The 20925-nt window shown below is 42.8% G+C and overlaps 1 protein-coding gene across 1 annotated transcript in view; it reads left to right on the forward strand.

Moving 5' to 3' along the window:
• Slc25a26 (solute carrier family 25 member 26) overlaps positions 1-20925 on the forward strand; it is a 112548-nt gene that overhangs the window by 66249 nt on the left and 25374 nt on the right. The gene's annotated exons all lie outside the window — the stretch shown is intronic.

The raw sequence follows: 20925 nt of genomic DNA on the forward strand, positions 1-20925 counted from the left end.
AAGCCATCTCTCCAACCCTCTGTTTGTTCTTTTAAAAATAGGATAATTAGCACTGGGTATGATGACACAGGAGACAGAGGCAGGGGATTGAGACTTCAGACCTGTCCAGGCTACATAATGACATGGTGTCTCAAGAAGACAGAAAAGCAACAAATGAAGCCGAGCAAATCTGCTGTTACCAACCACGACAGCACGGATGACAAAACCTGCACCGGCAGTGTGACTGACCAAGTGCCTAGCACCGCAGGGCTCTGGGCTTGTACTTCGTTCCCATACTGACCTTCGCGGATGCGTGCGTTCTGATCTGAGTGCCTTCAGCTGCTCTGAGCACGAGACCTTCAGGAGTTCCTGATGGTGGGTTTGGCTGGGGCGTGGCTATCTCTATATAATCTGCTCCTGAACACAATAAAGGGGGTATTCTTGGGGAATTCAAGGATGACCGTGTCGCTGTCTCTCTGTCTGTGTGTGTCTGTGTATTTTAATCGTTGCCCGAAGCTTAGGAACTGGGTGCCAGCGCACAGAGCACAGACGTGAGGGCGCAGTGCGTGGCATTTGGAGGTCCCTGCCGAGATATCGGGAAAGGGAACGCTGAGAGACCACCCTTGGAAGCCCCTCCAAGAGAGGTAAGCAGACAGTGTCGTTCCTGGCCAATGGAGACATATTGAGGAGAAAAGATGGGAGGTATCTTTTCTTGGTTCAGAAAAGAGTCAGACGATAGGGAGGACTTTGATGATTTAGAGCTAGTGGAGGATAGTGAGGAATTAAAAAATCTCTTTAAAAAGCTGAGAAAACGTAGAGTGAAAAAAGACTCACATCCAACTCCCTCAGCCCTACCGGCTTATAATGACGAAGGTTGTTGGTCTTATTTGAGTAGGGGCTCTGGCACTGAAGAAAACAAGGGAGTTTGTTTCCGTCCTGTACACGTGGTTGCACCGGTGATGGAGGTGCCAGACACCAACAACCCAGGGCAAATCATCTGCCAATATTTTGCAATAAAATTTAAAGAAATGAAACAAAGGAAGCTGTAGCTGCATATGGGGCTCAAGCACCCTTCACGTTGGCCATGGTAGAATCTTTCTCCGCTCTGAATTTAACACCAAGTGATTGGCAGCAATTATGTCGTGCTGTCTCATCTGGGGGAGATGATCTCCTATGGCGAGGGGAATATCAGGAAAATTGTAAGCAAACGGCCCAGTTAAATGCTCTAGCGGGTCAAGCTCAACGTAATTTCGATATGTTAACTGGGGCTAGGGCTTATGCCAATTTGCAGCAACAAATTCTGTATGATCCAGGAGTATTCGCCCAAATAGGTGCAGTTGCCACTAAAGCGTGGAAGGCCCTACCTAACAAAGCAGCTGGGGATCAATTACCAAATGTTCTACAAGAACCATCTGAACCATTCCAAGATTATGTAGATAGACTGTTACAAGAGCAGGTAGATTGTTTGGAGATGAGACAACAGCCATGCCTATGATAAAACAACTTGTATTTGAAAATTCCAATAGATATTGTAAGGAAGCATTATGCCCTCACAAAACAAAGAGTTTAAATGACTATATCAGGATATGCAGAGATATAGATGGGAATTCATTCAAGGCCAGGTTATAGCAGCCGCTATTTAACCTCAGAGAAACATAAGAGGACTGGGAGAGAGGGCCGGAGGCCGTAATTGTTTTAATTGCGGAACTACTGGTCATTTTCGAAAGGAATGCCCACAGCTGATAATAAAGGGGAGGAGGAAGCCTGGCTTGTGCCCTAGAAGCAGAAGGGGAGCACATTGGGCTAAAGATTGTTTCTCTAAAACAGATATAGATGGGAAACCTCTGCCACGTACCATTTAATCAACATTAGGGAAACTGGCAGAGGGCCCTGCTCCAGGGCCCCAAAACCTCAGTGTATGGAGCAATGACCGCGGGACCGCAGGAACGGTACCCCAGCAGTGGCCATGTCCAGTTCCTTCCACAGAGAAATCCTTTCGCATTGCTGACCTTGTCAGAGCCACACCAGGGAGCTCAGGATTGGACCTCTGTGCTTCAGCCAGAGCAGTCTTAACTCCACAAATGGGAGTGCAGGCACTCCCTACAGGAGTATATGGGTCCTTACCACCAGGTACCATGGGACTTATATTAGGCAGAAGCAGTGCCCTTTTAAAGGGGATCCAAATACATCCTGGGATAGTAGATGCAGACTATCAAGAGGAGATTAAAGTTAGACATCTGTCCAACAGGAGGTGGTGGTAATTCCTCAAGGTGAGCGGATAGCACAATTAGTGTTGATTCCCAACAAGGTTACCAATAATAAACGAGCCCGTGGCAATCAAGAGTTTGGATCATCTGGAACAGCTGCTTTCTGGGTTGCACAGTTAAATGAACGGCCCCAACTTAGAATAACTATAGAGGGAAAAGGCTTTGATGGTATATTAGATTCCAGGGCAGATATATCAATTTTGTCCTCAAAATACTGGCCAAAGGTACTTCCAATACCCTTGGAAGAAGGTACTGTACGGCTGCAGGGAATAGGTCAAACAAGTCCTCAAAAAAGTTAAAAAAAATATTGAAATGGCATGATGAAGAAGGACATGAGGGTTTTTTCCAGCCATATGTCTTCCATGCACTCAGCTGACAAGAATGAATGTGCCACCGGGGGGTAATGCAGCTGGGGTATGTTATTTAGGGGACTGCTGAAGGAGCAGTGGTTTCTGACCGCTTCTGGGGTCATGGCAAAGCCACTTTTAAAAGTCCCGAGTCTGAAATGGTCACATACCTCTGTTCACTTGAGGGGAAGAGGGTGTGTGGAAAATAGTATGAGGAACCAACAGTCTCTGGGATACTTGAATCTACCTGTCTTACAGGCTTAAGTTGCTCTCTTGTTTTTCTAAAAGCCAGTGTTCTCCTGAGGAGATGCTGTCACTCTCTCCTGACAAATCACTGTTCAGTCAAAGTGACCAAAAGGCTGTGTGGTCAGGAGGGTCTTCTGTTTTATAAAAAATTTAGGGGGGAGATGTTGGGAGCAGTGAGACCCCAGATCCTGAATTTCTTGTAATCCCCCTATTACCCTGGAGAAGCTGGGAGGTGCTAACGGATATATGCTTTGACTCATAGGGTGCTTTCTTTAGCACTTTCCCTGGGTCTTCGTGGAGTTAATCCACAAACAAAATGTTAGCTAAGTTCAACTCATGAGGACACATCAGAAACCAAGGGAGCTGGATGCAGCAGTTTACTGCTGTAATCCTGCTACGGAGGAGCCTGAGGCAGGAGGGCCTTGAGTTAAAGGTAATGACTCAAACCGTCACAGCTCTCAGACTCAGCATGAACCGGATTACACATGCTCCTACAAAGAAAAACCAATGTGATGGGAACATCTTGTCAGGAAGAACCACATTTTTTTAAATTTATTTAAAAGGAGACATATAGTCCAGGCTGCTCACAGACTTTCTTTGTGGGGAGGTGACCTCGAGCTTCTGACCCTCCTTCCTCTCTTCCCAAGTGCTACCGTGCAGCATGCACCACACCTGCCTTGCTCCACATGAATGCAGCAGATGCTTCAGTTCTAGCAGGATTTTCCACATAGGCCAGGAGCATCTGCTTACCACAGAGATTCTGCAAATGTGGTTTTTGGACAAAGTATAACATCAGCTGGCGTTGCAAATGAAGGCAAGTTCTCAGGCCCTACTTAAAGTGGAAATGGGAGGGCTGGATCCTCACCTGTGTTTGAAGCAGGCTTCCATGTAATTAAGAGGCATGGGGATTTTCTGCATTTGGAGTTCTTTGCTGATCCTTGTAGCATCCCGAGAAGCTGCAGATCTTGGTTCATTTGGATGCCATCCCTTGATGGAAGGTATTCTCCCAGCCTAGCCCCTGCCTGGAGTGGTGCTAGTTTGTTGGGTCAGTAGGCACATTTATAGCTCTTTTACTTGTTTATAGATCATGATACTTAGCCATCAGTAGCAGCTTTTTAAAGTGTTGTTGATTTAAATTCTGTGCCGGTGGATTAGGTATGTGTGTGGGGTGGGGGCTGAGGCACACAGTGCAACAAGAGGGAAGGAGAGAAGCTGGGGTTGCCTGATTTGCAAGGTAGTGGAGAGAGCAGCGAAAGTTCACTCTCCTTTGAAATGTTTTCTCCGCGAAATTTTTTCATTTTCTTGTTCCTGATCAGTTTTTTTTGGCTTTGTCACATTCAGTGGTGGCCTGCCATTTAGAGTTCGGAAATAGCGGGGAGAACTTTAGCATTATGCTGGTGGGTAATTTGCAACGAAGGGAAATTTAATTTTTACATTTTTTCCCTCCTTCCTTTCCTCTCTCCTTTCTTATTTTGAGGCAGGGTCTTCTGTATCGAAGCTAGCCGCAGTGTACAAAGGATGACTTGGAACTGCTCATCTTCCTGGCTCACTATCTCTAGTCCAGTTTGTGTGTTGGTGTTCAAACCCAGGGCTTTGGGCAAGCTAGGCAAGCACTCAAGCAGCAGGGCTCTGGCTGAGAGCTTATTTCTCACTGTAAAGGCTGGTGGTCCAGTGTTGAAGAGCTCCACTTGGGCAGGGGTCTTCTTTCTTAGTCACCCCAAGGTGACTTGGGTACGTAGCTTAAGCCTCCGTGAGCTACATGAGACCCTGTCTTAGAAAACCCAGACCAAATGAACCAGGGAGTACTTGCGTTTAAAGGGTTTGCCTTGTTGTCACCAATGAACTTGAAGGCAGTTGTGGGAAGGGTTGGGGTTTTGAGATGATTCTGTATTTGCAGTGAGGATACAGCAAAGAGTCCTTTAAGAAAGGAGTCTTCTGCATTAATATTAATTCACTGGTTTAATATACATTTTGGTTTTGTTAAATAGGACACTTACCCTGTAAAATTTGATATTACTAGCTGAAGCTATTTAAAATGTTTTAATGCATTTTCTCATTGAACAAGTAATGAGATCCATGTTTTCCAGTCTCTGGGATAAAAATAAGCATTGGCTACAGTTCTAATCCCATCTCTACAATGCAGTTTTCTTCTTAGCATGAGCCCTTCCACTGCAGATGCCTGAAGCTGGTGACAGAGGATGTGCTGGAATGAGTGTCTTGCTTTAACAGACTTCTGGGGCTCTATTTGTTTCCCATAATTTTCTGCATGTTTATTTCAAATGAACCATGAAATGACTCAGTGCCAACATGTGGTTTTAAAAACAAATAAGGGTTGGCACATAAATGTTGACTTTGAATTTAAAGTTTTATACTTTTGCCATGACTGACTTCTGAGCCAGTTTGTAGCTCAACACTCAGTCTGTGTTAAACAATTTATCAGCAACAACTTGGATATTCTCTCCCCCCCCCCATTGTCAGTTTTCTAGGGGCACCTGTTCATAATTGAAAAGCGTTAGTTAATAAACCATTTTGATCAAACTGTTCATAATACATTCCTTGTCAGGTTTTATGAAATAGACATGGATTTCCCTTAGGGACCCTTCTTGTCTTATTTTTTAACCATTATTATTTATACTGCATCATAACACCACTTTCAAAAATAATTAGACATGGCATGATAAAATTCCTGTCAGTGGAAAGATTTCTACTGGCATGAGGTGTTGGAATCGGGGTGCAGTGTAGTGACCCCTCTGAGCACTGGGCACTCATGGCCATCTCTCCCTTCTCCCCTCTCTCTGGCTGCCCAGCGTTCACAGCTGTTCTGTGTCAGCAGGCTGTTCCGCTGAGGTGGAAGAAGGAGAGCTTGGCTGTAAGGGCTGATGTGGGAGGGAGAGAAGAGGCCACATCAGATTTGAATGTCTTCTGTTAACAGGGTTCAACTAATTTAGAGTCATGTTGAAAAATCAACGTTGCATTAATAAGAATATTATGATGTAAGAGAAATAATGTAAAGAGCAAAAATAATATTCTGTATTGGTTGCCAAAGTTCATTTATAAGCCCAATTTTATTTTGTCTCATATTTTATGTCTGTTGGGGAGTGAAGTGCTTGAAGGCCCAAGATTAAACTGACAAAAGATAGATTAGCAGGAGAGAGGGAAAAAAAAACAGATTAGCAAGAAGAATAAAAACAAAGTGGATCAAAGTTATGTATACAGGGTACATTAGAAAATGTACCTGGAAGTGGGGTTTGCACAATCTGAGGTCTTAAGTGGGGACTGCAGAGGAGCAGGGAGTTCTTCTGGGAGAGTAGCTGGCCTTATAGAATGAAGATAGGTGATGGCATAGTATGGACAGCGAATGGCTTTGGAAAGATTAGTGGAACTCACCCTGTAGAATGCAGCACCTGGCGATGGGGGTCTCTGTGGTGTGACATTGGCTTCCAGAAGGAGAAGCTTAAAGTTGCCTCTGGGCGTTTATGGCTTTGGGCTTCTCATAATCAGTTCCTTCAAGCAGACAAAAGGCCTTAGGAGTGCCAGTGCCTTCTGATGGAGGAAGGTCATTGGTTAAAAAATAAAGAAACTGCTTGGCCCTCATAGGTTAGAACATAGGTGGGTGGAGTAAACAGAACAGAATGCTGGGAGCAAGAGGAAGTAAGGTCAAACGCCTCAGACAGACGCCATGCTCCCCTCTCCAGGGCAGACACGATGAAGCTCCCACCCAGGATGGACGTAGGCTAGAATCTTCCCGGTAAGCGCACCTTGGTGCTACACACATTAATAGAAATGGGCCAAGCAGTGTTTAAAAGAATACAATTTGTGTGTTGTTATTTTGGGGCATAAGCTAGCCAGGCGGCTGGGAGCTGGGGCGGCAGGAACATAGCCTGCAGCTCCTACAACAGCCTTCCACTCTACTTTCTTGTTACAGAATGGTGTCCTGACTCGGTTTGCATCATAGCTTTGTCTTCCCAGTTTCTGAGAATAATTGTCCATATTCTTATCATGGTTATTCCTTTTGGAAATACTTGTTTCTTTTAAGTCAATTTTAATGAGTTATTTTAGGGAACCTGCTCATTTCATGACTCGTGAGTTTTCACATCCGTCTTCCAGCCTGGCCACCTCAAGTAAGATGGGAATGTAGAGCAGGTGCCTCTAATCTTTCTACAGATGTGTCTGATAGTTTAGACTGCCTGCCAGACCATCGCTGTTGCAGCTGCTCAGCTCTGCTGGTGGCGGGAGAGCAGTCAGACAGTGCATGCGCGTATGGTGTGCCTGAGACGGCCTGTGGAACATTTCATCACCACCAGGAGCTCGCCTGTGCTGCTGTCCAGTGCAGTCGCCAGGCCCCACCATGCACTGTCTTCTCACCAATACTTGGGCTGAGGATGTATGAGGATGTATTGGTTTCTTTAGAAGATTCCGACTGTGGAATTATGCAGTAGTCTCTGGTATCTGGCTTTTGTCATTCTTGTCCTCTAGTGTCCTTTCTCAGGTCGTTTCTCCATCAGATAAAGAATCACTAGATAAGAAGGTTACAGTCACAGCACACAGTCGACATACTGAAGCTGAAGAAGCTCACAGCACTCAAAGACATAGACTCCAGAGTTGGAGCACTGGGGGTGGAATCTGGGCTTTTATGTCTTCCATAGAGTGGGGCAGGGCTAGGTCTCCTTTTCTTTCCTTGAATTGCCCTGGGCAAGATTCACTTTGTGGTTGGGTAGATTCATCTGACAGCAGGATAAGGCAGATGGGGGGTGGGGGAGACAAGGACTGAGATTCCTCTAGAGGAAAAGCTGCCAAAGATCCTTTTGTTTGGACTAGAACTTGTGAGTCAGCCATCTTGGATCAAAGTGAAAGCAGTTGGAGGTCAGTTGGGTATGAGGCAGGCACTTTCCCTAGCTATCCACCTATTTATAGGCCTGAGTTTCTCCCGTCTTCCACGGTATTTGGAGTTTAGTCACACTGTTGAATAAAATGGTTGCCTCTTCCTTTGGGCTGTTAAGAGTTGTTTAGTTGAGTAAGATGTGATTATCGGCTCATCTGTTCTCTCAGAAGTTGACATTTGGGTTGTCAGCTTTGAGCGCAGGTTAGTAAAGCAGCTGTGCCCATTCTTGTACAAGCCTCTGTGTGGATATTTGTTATAGGTACTTAGTGGGATATGGAACATGTGGCTAATATAGTGTGTAAACTGGACAGCCATGATGGCATGCGCCTATGATCCTAGTACTTGGGAGGCTCAGTCAGAAGGATTGCAAGTTTGAGGCCAGACTGGTCTATATGGGGAAGCTTTGTCTACAGAAACAATTTCCCAGAGTGATGGGGTCACATTAGACTTCTCTCAGCCATGTGAGGGCTCTAGTTGCCCAACCCTTGACAGCAACTGGTGTTGATAGTCTTCATAATTTTGAACTTTGCCATTCCATTAGGCAATCACCTTATTTTTTTCTTTCTTGGCTGCTCTGGCTCAGCCCTCCATGTGATGTTGAATAGATACAGTCACTCTGCACCTCCTTCCCATGTTAAGTGTGATGTTGAACAGATACGGTCACTCTGCACCTCCTCCCATGTTCCCAGTCTCTTGTGAAAGGCACACGTAGGGAGTTTTGACAATTAGTGCTATAACCGTTGCTTTCTTATACATGTTTTAATATTTAATTTTATTTGAAGTTGATTTTACATTTCTTTAATTTTTCATATATGCTCATGTGTAAGTGCATACTACAATGTGTACATGCGTTTGTGTGTGTGTATAGGTCAGAGAACAACTTTCAGAGTCAGGTCTCACTTCCACCATTTTGGCTCCCAGGGATCAAACTCAGGCTGTGGAGGCTGGGCTAACAGGCGTCTTATCTCCAGGCCTTAACAATCTTTCCCCCACTAGTGTAAGAGGTTTATTGTGAGAGGCAGAAGGGGGAAGTGAAAGAGCCAAAGGCCATCTTGGAGTGGGGAACTGAGAGAGGCAGGCAGACAGACAGAACGTGCGAGAAGAGAGACAAGAAATACTATAAAACACAAACCCAGAAATCATATGACATATATGTGTGTGTGTGTGTAAATAACCTACAAGGTTTAAAAAAAAAGTAAGAAAGAAGGACAAAGCCCTGACCCGACAGGACATTATGAGAAAAAGGAACCTCCAGAGTTGCCATTGAGTTAGTTTCCTATTGACCATCTACTGTGAGCATGTCTCCTCCATTATTTGATGATTTTATTTAAATTTCCTTCATATATGTATATATTTTAGGAAACCTTTCTGCATTGGGATTTCATACTACCACTTGAATGACCCTTATTTTAACTTGTCTCTCCCTCATCTCCTTCTTCCCTCCCTATCCCTGCTTGATCCTCCCATTCCAGTTCTATCTCCTGTTGTCCATACATAACAATCTAGTCTATTTCCCCTTCCTAGTGAGATATAACTGTCCCCCTTTGTTGAAATAGGAGCGGCAGGGCTGCGTCCCCAGCACCCCGGCCGCCTGGCTAGCTTATGCCCGAAATAACAACACACGAACTGTATTCATTTAAACACTGCTTGACCCATTTCTATCTAGCCTCTTCTAGGCTAATTCTCACATATCAATTTAACCCATTTCTAATCATCTGTGCCAGTGAGTTCAAGGCTACTCTACTGTCTCTTCCTTCAGATTCAGTGTATCTAGTTTCATGTTGGGTGTTGTGCATGGTGATAAACACCCGTCTATTTCAGTTCTTCTACAAATTACCATCTAGTTTGACCAGAACCATTTGTGGAAGATGTTGTCTTTTCTTTTTTCCCCCGATTGTCTATTTCTGGCTTCTTTATCAAAAAAAAAAAAAAAATCAGATGTCCAAAAGTGTGTGGAATTCTATCTAGATCTTCAGTTGAATTCCATTGATCAATGTGTCAATTCTTGTGCCAGTACCGTGCTGTTTTTATTACTATAACTCTGTAGTGCAGTTTGAGATTGGGACTGGTGATACCTCCAGTAGTTCTTGTATTATTCAGGATTATTTTAGCTAACCTGTTTTTGTTCACTTGTTTGTTTGTTTCATATGTGTGTGTGTTTCTCCATATGAAGCTGAAAATTGTCCTTTCAAAATCTATGAATAGTTATGTTAGAATTTTGATGAGAATTGCATTGAATTTATAGATTGCTTTTTGTAGGATGGCCAGTTTTATTATACTAATATTACTAAATCATTAGTGTAGGAGATTGTTACATCTTCTGTTATCTTCTTCAATTTCATCCTTCAATGTTTTAGTTTTTTTTTTAATCATTTACGTCTTTCTTGATTAGAGTTACTCCCAAGATACTTTGTTTTTTGAGGTTATTGTGAGGGATGTTGTTTCACTTCTTATCAGTTCATTTGCTATTTGTATAAGGAAGTTTACTGATTTTTGTGAAATAGTATTGTATTCAGCTACTTTGCTGAAAATATTGACCAGCTGTTGAAATTTCCCAGAAGAATTCAAAGGGTCACTTAGATATTAGTTGCAAGTAAAGATACTTAGATTTCTTCCTTTCCAATTTGTATCCTCTGATCTCCTTCAGTTGTCTTATTGCTTTAGCTAAGACATCAAGCACTATATTGAATTGGTATAGAGAGAGTGGAAACCTTGTCTTGTTCCCTTTTTTAATAGTATTGCTTTAGTTTCTCTCCATTTAAGTAGATGTTGGCTATGGGTTTTCTGTAAACTGCCTTTGTTATATTGAGGTATGTCCCTTGTATCCCCAGTCTCTCCAGTACTACCCCAACAGGGGCCGCCTGAGAACATTGGAAAATACAGATATTTACACTGCAATTTATAACAGTAGCAAAATTACAGTTATGAAGTAGTGATAAATAATTTTATGGTTGAGGATCATCACAACATGAGGAACTGTATTAAAGTTTGCAGCACTAGGAAGGTTGAGAACCACTGTTCCAGGCCTTTTATCATGAAGGGGTGTTGGATTTTGTTAAACTCTGGTGTCTAGGCATCTGGGTTTTGGAAGATTGTAATTCTAGGTGCTGATATCTGGTCTTGTCTTTGTTAGGTGGGTGTTTTGTTCCTTGGTTTCTGTTGCCCTCTGTGGTTATTAGGAGGGGAGGGTGTGGTGACTGTGAGTTCCTTGGTAGAAAATGCTTCTGGGATCCTGCCAGGTGTGACCACTGAGAGGGAGGTGCTGGTAGAATGTGTTCTAAGGTATTGGAAGTAGACATTTAAGAATGGGAATGGGCTGAGGGGAGCATTGAGAGGGTCCGCTGGAGGGAGGAAAGCCAGGGTGGCCCACTAGGATCTGCTTAGTCCCCTGGTAATGGGGGCATCCAGAAGGGGAGGCTGCAGCAGGTGATCTGCTACAGAGCTGGGGACAAGACTGGGGAACTGAATTGGGAAGTGAAGATTTGCAGTTAGCTTACCTACTTCCCTGGCCAGCTTGTTGATCTTTTGGTCATTATTAATTTTTGCTCTGATCTTGTTCATAATTGTCTGCTGGGTTGGGGTGGCTTGTCATGTTGTTTTCCAGGATTCTACAATGCAGTGTTACATCATTTTATTTTAGATTTTTCTGATGTTTAGTGTAGCTGTGATCTTCTCTCTCAGATCTGCTGATTTCTGTTACAGAGCAGTGTGGCATCTTTTGGTTTTTAGTAATTAAAAGCATTGTAAGAATTTCCTCATTTTTTCAGTGATCCGCCAAATGTTCAAAAGCATACACTTAGCTACATGTGTTTGTAGTTTTTGGATTTTCCTTCCTGTTGATGGCCACTCTTATTATAATCTGATAATTGGGAAATTATCCCAATCATTTTTGTCTGTTGAGATTTGCTTTAGGGATCTGTGTTATGGAGTGTTTCATGAGCTGCTGGAAAGAATAATATATTCAGTAGCTGTTGGGTAGAATCCTTTGTGGGGTTTAAGTCCTCATCTGTGGGGTACTTTAATCTCATGAGTTTGGGAAGTGTGTTTTGTTTGTTTTGTCTTGGTGATCTATGTGTCAGTGAGATTGAGGCATGGGAGTCATCCATGGTATTGAATTGGGTCCTACCTCTCTATGTCCAGCAGTATTTGTGGGATGACTTAGACTTGGTAACATGCCAGACATATAGACTTGCAGTTGTTTTATCTTCTAGAAGGTTTATTTCATTTAACAAGATTTATACTGGGGAGTGTGGGAACTGAGTGATTTTCCACCATCTCTTCATCATGGTGTGATGTGAGATGTCCTTTTGTGTATGTGTTGCTCTTCTTGGTTAATGAATAAAGCTGCTTTGGCTTATGGCAAGGCAGAATATAGTCAGGCTTGAAGATCTATATAGAGTAGGTGGAGTCAAGGAGTTGCCATGTAGCTACCAAAGGAGGACACCACATATTTGCCAGTAGGCCACAGCCTCGTGGTGATACACAGATTAATAGAAATGGATTAATTTAAGATGTAAGAGCTAGCTAGGAATATGCCTGAGACATTGGCCAAACAGTATTGTGATTAATATAGTTTTTGTGATTATTAGGGCATGGGTAGCTGGGAAACCAACGAGCAGGCTCTTCCTACAATGGCTCTTACTGCATTGCTTTTCCTACTCTGGTATTTAGATTTCCACTCATTTCTTCCCTGGTTCCCATAGTTTTCCCTCACTTTTCTCCCCACTGAACATAATTTCCTTTTGTTGCCCTAAATTCCCTCCCTTGCAGAGTCTCCCGAAGGCCACTTATATTCTGTTACCTGCCTTCTGCTCCACACCCTCTCCTTTACATTTCATCTTGATACATCTTGTAAGATGCATGCACATTAATTTGGTCAAAAATATGTGAGAATTGTTCTTCTCTTTTCACTCCTTTGATAAACTTCCTCTCCCTCTATACCTCATATTAATTAATAGCCTAACATTAGCGCATGCATTTATGTTGTGTACTTTATGTATTATCACTGTCTTGATCCAATAGCTTTTGCCCTGGATTTTATATGATACATAGTATTTTTGTATTTTATTTTTCTTCATATATGTAAAATCAATTATGCCAACAATTACACTTCCAGAACATTCTTTTAAATGACTGCTTCCTATTCTGAGGAAGAGTCATGTGTGGGTCCAGCTGTTTTCTTATTAATGGCTTTTGCTTCTATGTGCCAGTTGCTGCAGACAGTTCTACAGTGAGCACCCAGGTATCCCTATCCATGCTTCGTTTTTGTTGTTTTGTGATATTTTGTGTTTTGACAAATAAAGTTTGCCCGGAGATCAGAGGGTGGAGCTAGCCACTAGTTAACTGACCATTGAAGCCTGACAGTGGTGGCAATACCTTTAAGACAGGAATCCAGGAATGAAACAGATAGGAAGCAGCTGGCAGCTGCTCCTGGTTCTCTGATTCCAGATTTTTATCCCAATATCCGACCTGGTTTTTATTAAGATTGAGATTAATGCTTCATTTTGCACTGTGCTTTTCTTAGCTCATTGGATCTAAAGACACGTTTTTAAAATAGCTGTTTCTAGAGTATAGTCTCTCAAAGTATATTCTGAGTTGTAAACAGGGACCTTCTATTTCACCTGTCTACCTTTACTTTCTCATAATATTCTTGACTTTATTTGGATATTTATCCCTTTTACTTGCTCTCTTGACTACAGCGGTAATTTTTAGGAGCTTTGTTATAGTTTTGACCAGAGTATTGCTTGGTTTTCTGAGTCAATGCAGAAGTGTTAGCCAAAGCCCTTGTGTTTCCTGAGGCAGAGGAGGTGAGGGTTGAGAGGGGCTGCTTTCCCTTCTTTCACCAAGTGATGCATTTTTTCCCCTCACCACTCGGCATTAAGGAATTCTACCTGATGTGCAGGCTCTTCTGTTCACTGAGTTCTTTTACTGTTGTACTTGCGGTTGAGTGTGAGTTTCCAGTATACCTTTATAAATCATGGCTTTATTGGTACTTAAATATTTTTTTAAAGATTTATGTTTATTTATTGTATGTGCCTGTGTTAATGCATAATACAGCTTGTATGTGGAGGTCAGAATTGGTTCTCTTCTTGCACCATTGGATTCCCAGGGGTTGACCAGTTAGACTTGGCAGCCTGGTACCTACTGAGCCATCTTGGTAGCCTACTTAATTAATATCTTTCTTAAAGATCACCTTTACTAATTTTAGCTCAATTTCTATGCTTACCTTTTTGTTTTCACCATTTTAAAAGTCACTTCCTATTTTCCTTATAAATAAAATTCCACTTGTTATTTTAATGTAACAATTTGTTTTCTTTAGCTGGCTTCTCTTGTTACTGTTTTGTTTTATTGTTTGCTTTGTTGTTCTTATAGACAGACTCTCACTGTATAGCCTAGGCTAGCCTACAGCTCACTAAATAGCCAGGGCTGGTTGAAACTTTTGATCAGCCTCAGCTTCACAGAGTTGCAGCATGTGGGTTGCAGCATGTGGGTTGTAGCGTGTATCCACCATACTTCATACCATTTGCTACATATTTGCCACTGTAGTTTCTTACCCTTGTTTTAGCTGATTTGATTGAGTTGTTTTGATTCTTTATTTTAAATATTCTTTTTTTAAAAAAATTATTTATTTATTTATTTTGTATACAATATTCCGTCTGTGTGTATGTTTGCAGGCCAGAAGAGGGCAGCAGACCTCATTACAGCTGGTTGTGAGCCACCATGTGGTTGCTGGGGATTGAATTCGGGACCTTTGGAAGAGCAAGCAATGCTCTTACCCTCAGAGTCATCTTTCCAGCCCTCTATGTTAAATATTCTTGCTGCTTTGGAATTGCTTTTTCTTTCCCTGTGCTCATAGTTAGGAACTAAGGTTCCTGTGACCCTCCTATACCCTGAATTTGCTGTCAGTTTACTTGAATCTTCGCACAGCTCTGTAGTAGCTGAGAACATAAATGAAGGTGCCCCTAGCCAGCCTGTGGACAGCAGATGACGTGCCTGGGTAATAGAAGTTTCCTGAGATGTGTGTATGGGTTTGTTACTGACTTGTAGGCTTAACTAGCAACTGAGACCTGTTTTTTTTTTAATTTTTTCTTTTGCATGAAACTGATACTGACTTATATTTCACATTCTGCTTTCCAAACACCATCTCACAAGTAAATTTAAAACCATAATTAGTGAATTGTTATTCCCTGAACTATCAGCCAGAGGATGTGGGTTCTATTCTACCTGAACTCTGAACTGGCCATCTCTCCTCTCATCCCTTCTTTCCTTTGCTCCACTCATCCAGGTAGTGTTTATTGAACCCTCTTGCCCAGGGCCCAGGATGGGGTGATAAGTGAACCATGGTTGCACTGCCTGCTGCTCTCAAGTTTGCTGTCTTTGTGTCTGCTCCACCAGCTGCTGTTTCTTCTCTTTATTGTCTATAAATTGCTCAAGGATACATTACTGCTAAGCTCACTGTTGTTGGTTTATTTTAATAGCACCACTGCCAAAAGTACTTTTAATTGCACTGAGCTGTTTGGAGAGGTTAGAGGTGGTGTTAGGAAGGAAGCAGGTGAGGATTCAGTGTGAAGACAAAGAGTACATCTGTAGAGGTGATGTCACTGTTAACGGAGAATCTTTGCTATGTTTGGTTAGCTTGAAACTCTGTTTATTCTTTAAGAATTTATTAAACCAGCCAGGCATTGTGGCATACTCCTTTATTTTATTCCCTGCACTCAGGAGGCAGAGGCAAGTATATCTCTGTAAGTTTGAGGCCAACCTGGTCTACATTGTGAGTTATAGGTTAGCCAGGGCTGCACAGTGAGATTCTGTCTAAATGATGATCAGAAAAATGGCTGCAGGAGCCGAGATGAAGTGGCCTCCTTTTGTCAAGCCAGACACTGAAAAACTAAGAAGTAACAAAGCTTAACCATTGAGCTTCTTAAATGGTTTTTCCCTCTTGTTTTCTGAGCAGCATGGTGGAAGGGCGGAATTGCAGTGGAAAATCCAAGTACCACATCCTATGCATGCTGTCCTCAGCAGCAAAGACCATCTTAAAGCAGGGGCTGAGGCTAAGTGTGAATTCACTTACGTTTCATATTTACCACATGCACATAGCTTGAAGGTAATTTTATACATTGGCTGTGGGGCACCTGCGTTTTGACTGTGATCCCTCATGTGAGGTCAGGTATGCAGTTTTCTACTTGGAGTATCATGTCAGCTTTCAAAACGTTTAAGATTATGGAGCCTGGAGAGATGGCCCAGTAGGTAAAAGTGTTCACCATAGAAGCATTAGGATCCAAGTTTAAATCCTAAGCACCCATACAAAAAAAAATAAAAAAAAAAAAAAAATCAGGCCCAGCAACTGGCCACTCAGTTCCAGTGAGAGAACCTGCCTCAGGCAGCAAGGTGGAGAGAAAGTGAGGAAGACATTGGAAATGGCCTCTGGCTCCCACAGTGACATGCGCCCTCATGTGCATACATGTGTATGAACACACCACACTATGTAGAATAACATAAAGATCCTGAATGTGTCGGTGCTGCCTCCACCTTGTGCTTGTTCTCATCTGTGCTCTGCGTGGTCTAGTGCAGTGGCGTACTCTCCACCATGTCTGCTTTGGTTCCTAGAGCTTCGCATTCTCACATGTCTGTTGGTTTTGTCGGCTTTGCTGGGTTCACCTTCTTCAGAGGAGTTAAGAGATTTTGTGAGTCATGATTCCTTGGTGTTTCATGTTTTGTGTTTCTGGGCTGCACCTTGTACCTCTGGTATGGTTGTCTCCTTTGGTTTTATTCATGAGTCTTACTTAGAAGCCCTCATTTGCAGGCTCAGTAACCTTCAGAGAGGCAAAGATAAACAAGGGTAGCAGCCACAACACTGAACCAAACCAGATATAGAAATGGAGTTGAAATTGATTAAAGTCAGTTACTAAACTACCAGTGACCTCATGGGGAAGAAGTGGCAGGCTCTGGGGAGATGGTTTGGTCAGAGAGAGCCTGCTGTGCAAACCTGAGGACCTAAATTTGGTCCCTGGTACCCATGTTCAAGCATGGCTGCAAGCATCTGTACTACCAGGGCTGGGAAGATGGAGATGGCAGGATCTTGGTGTTCATTGGCCGACCAGCCTAGCCCAATCCATGAGTTCCATCATCAGTGAGAGACCTGTATAGGGGCTAGTATTGTCAACCCAACACCTAGGAGGCAAGCCTTCAGGCACACCTACTAGGGATTGTTTAGCTCTGAGCCCTCTGTGAGGGATTGTCTTGGTTAGATTAATCGATGTGGGAAGAACTGTCCTAACCGTGCTGGGACTGTTCTCTAGATGGCAGTCCTGGGCGTGTAAATGCGGAGCACTAGAGAGCATGTATTAATTGTTCTCTGTCCATGATGTGTTTACTGTTGAAATTCTGTCCTTGATAGGCAGTTGCTAGCCGACTTTGAGTGGCTCTAACTCTGCCCTGTTTTTTGGTTTATTTTGTTTTTAAAGAATGCTAGTCATTTTGAAGCAAGGGGTTTCTTTCTCCCCATCATTTGCCCTTGGCCTCCACTGGTATTGAACAGAAATGGCTGACTGAGTTGGGTGGTGGTGGCGCACGCCTTTAATCCCAGCACTCAAGAGGCAGAGGCAGGTAGATCTCTGTGAGTTGGAGGCCAACCTGGTCTACAGAGTGAGTTCCAGGAGAGCCAAGGTTACACAGAGAGAAACCTTGTCTCGAAAAACCAAAAATAATAAAGAAAGAAAGAAAGAAAGAAAGAAAGAAAGAAAGAAAGAAAGAAAGAAAGGAAGAAAGGAAGAAAGGAAGAAAGAAAGAAAGAAAGAAAGAAAGAAAGGAAGAAAGAAAGGAAGAAAGAAAGAACAGTCAGCTTTTTCTTTTTATTTAAGAGGGGAATGGCTGTCATTGTGGGACACTGGAATGGGAAACCCTAAATGAAGCACATTAACTTGGAAATTGCCATCAACAGGAGAGAAGTCTCCCTCGTAGGATTCCTCGGAAAGGGGACTGGGCAGCTTTGGAGCCATTCCTGTGTCGGTGGCAAGCAGAGCACGTCCATGCTGCTTTTAAATCTTGGGCATTAGTATTCGCCTTGTTTCCACAGTGAAGTACCTGACAAAAGCAGGTGAAGAGAGGGAGGGTTTAGTTTAGGTGTCACTGTGAGTGGACACAGTCCACCAAGGCCGCTAGCAGGAGTGAAGACAGCTGCCTACACTGGTCCAGCCAGGAAGTAGAGAGCAAGGGTGTGTGCGCAGAGCCCATTTTCCCGTTTTTATTGGGTCTAAGACTCCAACCTGTGGAATGATACCACCCACATTTAGGGTGCATCTTCCTACTGCAACTAGCCTAGTCTATATAATCCCTCACAGACAAGCCAAGAGATTTGTTTCCATGGTGATTTTAAATCTGGCCAAGCTAACGATTAGGACTAACCATTACACCTTGGAATTTTAAGTCTTGCACATTTCCTTGAGTTTATAAACAGAAATGTTGGTCATTTTTGCCAAGTATAATAACATTCATTCTTAAAGTATAACTTCTTGTTCCATAGGTTTGTAGGTCATTCACATTGTGTTTGTTATAGCTTACAATCTACCCTTATTTATTTAAAAAAGTATCTTGTTATGTGATTGTTCTATCAAATAGTCAAATTGCAGAGGTAAATAATACTTAGAAATGATATTTTATAGCCTGTCGGTTATAAATCACTCACTGTTTATGAAAGGCTATTTATCTTATAATCATAAGGTTAGAAACATTGATTGAATTCAAGCAGAATTGCAGTCCAGTGCTTGGATAGTAAGTCCTGCTTATGATATAACCATGTACATTGTTCGTGTTACTAGTGATGCCACTTTCTCTATTTCCACCAGAATCTTCACATACACTCAAGGGATAGAATTGCTTCTTTGCTTGTTGTTGAGCAGAATCCATGTTGAACTGTAGCAGGGTCCCCTGCTTCTGCCTCTTTGATGGTAGCTGGGTTTATTGCTGCTCACTTATTAGTGCCCTGGGTCTTAACAACATTACTCAAACAAAACATCTTAAATGGAGGCATTAAACAAGTCACAACAGTGACCCATTTTGTAACTTTTGGTGCTATAAAATGGGTATGTTGTATTTTGGAATAGAAAACCTCTGAGTATAGCTATTCATTTTCTTCATCTATAAAGCATTTTAGAATAACAGCTTACATCTGCTTGGGGTATAAATTCCACGTTTTGAAGAAACATCAGTGTAGTTTGACTTCAAACCAGACCTGGGAAGGGAGGCAGCTCTCCAGTAGCCTGTGTTCTGCCCAAGGTAGGAGCAGCAAGGAGCTGCTCCACACACGCGTGCTCCTTCTCCATAGCAGTTTCCTCTTACTGGGAAGACACCGAGCAGCCTGCACAGTTTTGACTAACATTAGAGAAGTTTGCACACATCAGGCGTTTATCTTATGAGGAACCTTATCAGTACCAAGAGCCCCAAATAAAATTGTATATTCAAACATTTATAGCATGTTTAATTGCCTTAGTCTGTCAGTTAATCTTGTTGTAGGGAGCGAAGCTGGGGTTCGCTGTGGGACTTGTATTTTAAGCAATTGCCCCAGGGAATAGTTGAACCAGGGTCATTCCATCGTATGATATGTAAGTTGCCTCTTTAAGCTGAAGGAAAAATTTCATGAATAATTTGCAATAGAGGCAAGTGGACAAAATATTTATCCATAGAATGAAAACCGAATAGTCTTAAAAGCCAAATAAATTCTGGTAAAATAATTTAGACCTTTTTAACTTGCAGCTGAGACATTTAACATTGCTATAGAATGTGCTGTCTTCACGTTTAGAAAGGCTTAGTCCACGGAAGAAAGTTAGACTGAGAAGATGAAGTCCTGATGCTTCTCCTCTTGGCGGCGTCTCCCCGCACTGTATACTTTGTTAAGATTTTAGAAAAGTTTTTAGAAGTCAGTTTCACAGCCAGGGATTTTGTTTTGGTATTTGATTTCATTGAAAATATAGTTCTTGAGTTCAGGATGGACAATGTCAGATTTGTTTTGGGAATCAAAACACTCGACTTAACGTTTTGTGGGATTGTGACACGTAGGGTGAGTGACTGCTTACTTATGACATGACCAAGCATCTCTGAGACTGTCATTTGTGAACTTAACCCAAACTAGTGACACACACACACACACACACACACACACACACACACACACACACACTGCCATTTTCTTTCTGAGTAGTGCAGATTCTCTTTATGGCCACTGTCATTCCCAGGCAGGGACACCATCTGCTTTAGACAGATAGTGACAGACTTTGTGTTTCTGACTAGGCATAGCAATAACTTCCTGCCCTGAGTTCATGTGATCGCAGATAGTTATTACACACCTGTCAATTCCTCCAAAAGGTGTGGGGATGCGCACTGTCGACACTCTGGCAGTCCACATGGGCACAGCCTAGACAGTATCCCCGAACTAAACTGTGTAGAGATAGCAACTCTGGGACCACTGTGAGCCCCTGAGCGTGCCAGGCAGTGATGGGGAAGAGTGACTGGAGTCCACTGGAGTTTATTCTTATTTTGAAAATGTGGGTGTGGGTTTTTTTTTTAAGAATTTCCAAAAGTTTAATTAAAAGCGAAGAAATTGTACCATGTGGATTTATAAGCAGATAAATATGGTCTTTGCAGGTAAAATAGTAGTTAGGGCTCTGAAGTCAGGTGGCCTGGCTGACTGTGTATTTGGCAGGTTACAGTTTCTGTGGACCCCAGCCTCTTCATCTGTCAGCAAGGTGAGGAGAACAGTGCTGATTGACATGAGGGCTTAGTAGTGCTTTAGTGAAGTCCAGCTTACTGAGGACCCGGTGATCTGTCCCATAGTTCAGTGTTCACAGTAAACACTTTCTAGGTGTTGTAACCTTGACCTCTTCTGAGGACTGCAGGGGACTTTCTCCCTGACTCAACAGCTTTACTTTGAATTCTGCATGGAATGCAATCCCTATAGAGCTTTTCTTCCTCTAGGGTGCAGCCATCCACTCCCAGACAGTTGGCAGGTTCCTGGAGTTTGCCATATTGACATGCCCCTGCAAGTGATTCTTGCTGTCCCCCAGCCACGGCCCCATTTCCATCCCTCCAACCTCTCCTCTGTCTCCCTCTTCCTTTCCTGTCCATCTTCCACTGTTTTTCCTTCATGCCAGTCCTCTCCTGCCTGCTTCCTTCTCCCTCTCCCCCCCCCCGCTGTCCTCCCCCCCCCCGC

This window comes from Alexandromys fortis, unplaced genomic scaffold (genome assembly GCF_014885135.2).
Source record: "Alexandromys fortis isolate MF-2015 unplaced genomic scaffold, M_Fortis_MF-2015_v1.1 scaffold_111, whole genome shotgun sequence".
Classification (NCBI taxonomy): Eukaryota; Metazoa; Chordata; class Mammalia; order Rodentia; family Cricetidae; genus Alexandromys; species Alexandromys fortis.